This window comes from Chrysochloris asiatica, unplaced genomic scaffold, assembly GCF_000296735.1.
Source record: "Chrysochloris asiatica unplaced genomic scaffold, ChrAsi1.0 scaffold00106, whole genome shotgun sequence".
NCBI classification, from domain to species: Eukaryota; Metazoa; Chordata; class Mammalia; order Afrosoricida; family Chrysochloridae; genus Chrysochloris; species Chrysochloris asiatica.
In genome coordinates, this window is record NW_006408624.1 from 2,831,268 (window position 1) to 2,835,065 (window position 3,798).

The window sequence follows — 3,798 nt, forward strand, 5'->3', positions numbered from 1 at the left end:
CTACCAGCTGCTCTGCGGGAGAAAGATGAGGCTTTCTGCTCCCGTAAAGATTTATAGCCACGGAAACCCTGTACAGGGTCGCTATGGGTCAGAACCGACTCGACGGCACTTAACAACAACAGCAGATCCCCTTGGAAGCCACTGTTTTAATTGGACCTTTTAATTGAAGGCACCTTATTGAGACTAAAACAAGTGCATTACTGAGAGAACTTGTCTGCTGCCATCCTTTTATCACAGAGACATGTTTAAACACATTTGTTTGGAATAAATCCATGTATGTATGAAATGGAACCCTGATAGCTATACTTTCTGATTTATACTCATAGATGTTCAATTAAAAAAAAAAAATTCTAGGAAAAATACCCCAAAACCAAGTCAACTGCCACTGGGTCAATTCCAACTCATGGTGACCCTACAGGTCAGAGTAGAACTGCTCCATGGGGTCTCTGGGTCTGTAAATCATTATTAAACAGATGGCCTCATCTTTTCCCTATGGAGCAGTTGGTGGATTTGAACCACTGACCTTGTAGTTAGCAGCCCAATGCTTAGTCCAATAGGTTGAATAAATGATGAGTTAAAGGTAAACAGGTTAATCTATTACATGACTAAAGACTTTACTGTGATAATGAATGTTATAGAATTTTAACAAATATGTAAGGTTTCTTTAACTTATGGAATCTGTGTGTGTGTGTGAAGCATCTCATGAACTATTAACATGATAGTTTGGGAAAAGTAGTCTGTCTAGATAAGGATTTTTTGACGTTGTCAGCACTATTGATATTTATTGATATTTTGGACTAGGTAATTCTTGGCTGTTGAAGATTGTCCTGTGCATTGTAGGATATTTAACTGTATCCTTGAGTTTTACCCACTAGATGCCAGTAGCACCCTCTATGTTCTGACATCCAAAAATGTCTCCGAATAGTTGTCAAATGCTTTTATTTTGTAAGATGGTCTTCCCTGGTTGAGAACCACTGGTTTTAACTATAAGTTCTTTGAGGGCAGGGACTCTGTTTTGAGTCCACAGTGCAGATTAAGTATGACATAAATGAATAACTGTCTGTTGAATGAATAAACTAGGCCTTATGGTCCGGAAAAATGTTAGATTGTCCAGGTTCTAAAAAGATTAGATTTTAGACAAGAACGTCTAGCTAGAATTATTAGTATTGTTTTACTATCAAAATTAGCAAGTAAATTGATAAACAGCTTCTGTTTAATCTTTCCTGTCTGTACTTGTTGTTGTTGTTGTAATAATTATTGTTGTTAGGTGCCATCTAGTCAGTTCCGACTCATAGTGATCCTGTGTACAGCAGTGTGAAACATTGCCCAATTTTGTGCCATTGTCACAATCTTTTGTTTTGTTTTTTAACACTTTAGAGGTCTTTTGTAGCAGATTTGCCAAATGCAATATGTCGTTTGATTTCTTGACTGTTGCTTCTATGGATGTTGATTGTGGATCTAAGTAAAATGAAATCCTCAACAGCCTCAGTCTTTTCTCCATTGTCATGATGTTGCTTAGTGGTAGTTGTGAAGATTTTTGTTTCCTTTATGCTGAGGTATAATTCATCTTGAAGGCTGAAGTCCTCTTCACTTTCAGCAAAGTTATGTCATTTACATATTGCAGGTTGTTAATGAGTCTTCCCCCAGTCTGGTAACCATGTTTTTCCTCATCTTGGCCAGCTTCTTGGATTGTTTGCTCAGCATACAAATTGAATAAGTACGGTGAAAGGATACAACCCTGATGTACATCCTTCCTGATTTTAAATCACTGTTTCCCCTGGTTCTGTTCAAATCACTTCCTATTGGGCAATGTGCAGATTCCACATGAACACAACTAAGTGTTCTGGAATTCCCATTCTTCACAATGTTACCCATAATTTGGTATAAGCCACAAAATTGAATCCCTTTGCATAGTCAAAAAAAACACAAGAAAACAAGAGCAACATTTGCCCAAAAACAGCTAGGAATGCAGTAAGTAGCAGACAAGAAGGAAGCATTTAAATAAGAAACACAGGGAGGAAACAGGAAGAATGATGTTCCATAGTGGGGTATGCCACCATTGTAATGCAACAAAATGTATATAAATTATTAAATGGAAAATTAATTTGCTCTGTAAACTTTCACCCGAATCATAATGAAAAGTTCAAAGAAAAAAATCTATGAGAAAGAAAACAAAAACACAGGTAAACATCTTTCAGATGTTCTCTACTCTCAGACAAGATCCATCTGACATCAGTAAAAATATCCCTCATTCCATGCTGTCTTCTGAATTCAGCTTGAATTTCTGGCAGTTCTCTGTCAGTGTTCTGATAATACAGGCTAGTTTATGTAGGATTAATAGATCATCTCTAGTTTGAATATGGTGATAAGCCTCAGAGTTCAGAGATGATTTTATTTTTAAATGTATATAAATTTACAAGCCGGTGGTTCAAGATCACCAGCTGCTCCTAGGAAACAGGGTTGCTATGGGTTGGAACTGACTCGATGGTGCTTAACAATTATTGCAGTGATTGTTATTATTATTATTATTAAGAGATATTTTCCTTCAAGATCTAATAAATACCATGCCATATGTCTTTCAATCTCCTTAGGACCTCCGACCAGCTTGTTTCAGCCACCTCGTCGTCCTGGCCTTGGGACTGTTGGAAAACCAATTAGACTGTTAGCCAATCATTTTCAAGTTCAGATTCCTAAAATAGATGTGTATCATTATGATGTGGATATCAAACCAGAAAAACGGCCTCGTAGAGTCAACAGGTAAGGATTAGAAAAAGTAGAATTCTATGTTTAAGTGCATATAATTTGTTAATTATGTACCAACCACATTGTTCTCTAAAATCTTATGTGGACTTTTATTTTTCTCTAAGATGGTAAGCTTCTTCTTCTTCTTTTTATTTTAATTTTAACCTTTGTGTGTGTGTGTGTGAACTGAGTGGTAGTTTATATGGGAGAACATCGGCTTTACACCATTGTTTCATTGCAATTTTTACAACCTTCTCCATACATCATCATTCAACAGTATTTTCTTCCATTCTTTCTGTTTTTTTGGGGATGGAGGTGGAGGAACAACCAAAGAGAGGAAAAGTCATTCTTTCATTGACCATAAGTAGCATAAATGTATGAACAAAGTGGAGACTTTAGTGCCCATAGGAAAGAAAATGACATGGAGATTCAAATTTTATTATTAAGTATTGTAATTGGACAAGAAAAAAGTGTAATTGTAAAGACAGAATTATTGTCTTGGAGTGTTGTAAAAAATAAGCTTTGAGAAGCTGTATTTATTTCTAGCATTATCTAGAAGGAGTCCTGATGAGAGACAGAAATATGGTCTGCTGTATAAAAGGCCATATACCAGGTGTGAACACATAGACCTGTAGCAAATACTCTTACAGCATTCAGTGAGCACTACATTCTTTGTTCCTGATTCCATGCAGTGTTATTCAGGCAGTCTTTAACACTAAGATCCTTGATTTTCTAAGAATACTCTTTATATTGAATAAAATATTTTGCACTGTTTGATTTTTTTTATCATTACAAATCAATACTTGGGCTCGCATACAGTTCAATCTCATGTGAGGTTATAATAATTGGATTATTATTATGACTGAGAGATCAGTTGTCATAGAATTGGCACTGCTGTGGCTAACAACGATTCATTCAACAAATAATTTACTAAGTGCTTGCTATGTGTCAAGGATTGTTCTAGGCTCTGGAAATACAACTTGAATAAAACATGAAAAAGTTCCTACTCTTGAGGAACTTTTACATTTAGTGGGAGAAGACTATAAATAAGCAAAT

At 35.9% G+C, this 3,798-nt stretch overlaps 1 protein-coding gene across 1 annotated transcript in view; it reads left to right on the forward strand.

The window, feature by feature from the left end:
- Positions 1–2,590: 2,590 nt before the first annotated feature.
- The window catches only part of AGO4 (argonaute RISC catalytic component 4), a 30,489-nt gene continuing 29,281 nt past the window's right edge, over positions 2,591–3,798 (forward strand). Inside the window, exon 1 of the mRNA XM_006867529.1 lies at positions 2,591–2,757. The gene's annotated coding sequence lies outside the window, so the exon portion shown is untranslated. The remainder of the gene's footprint in view (positions 2,758–3,798) is intronic.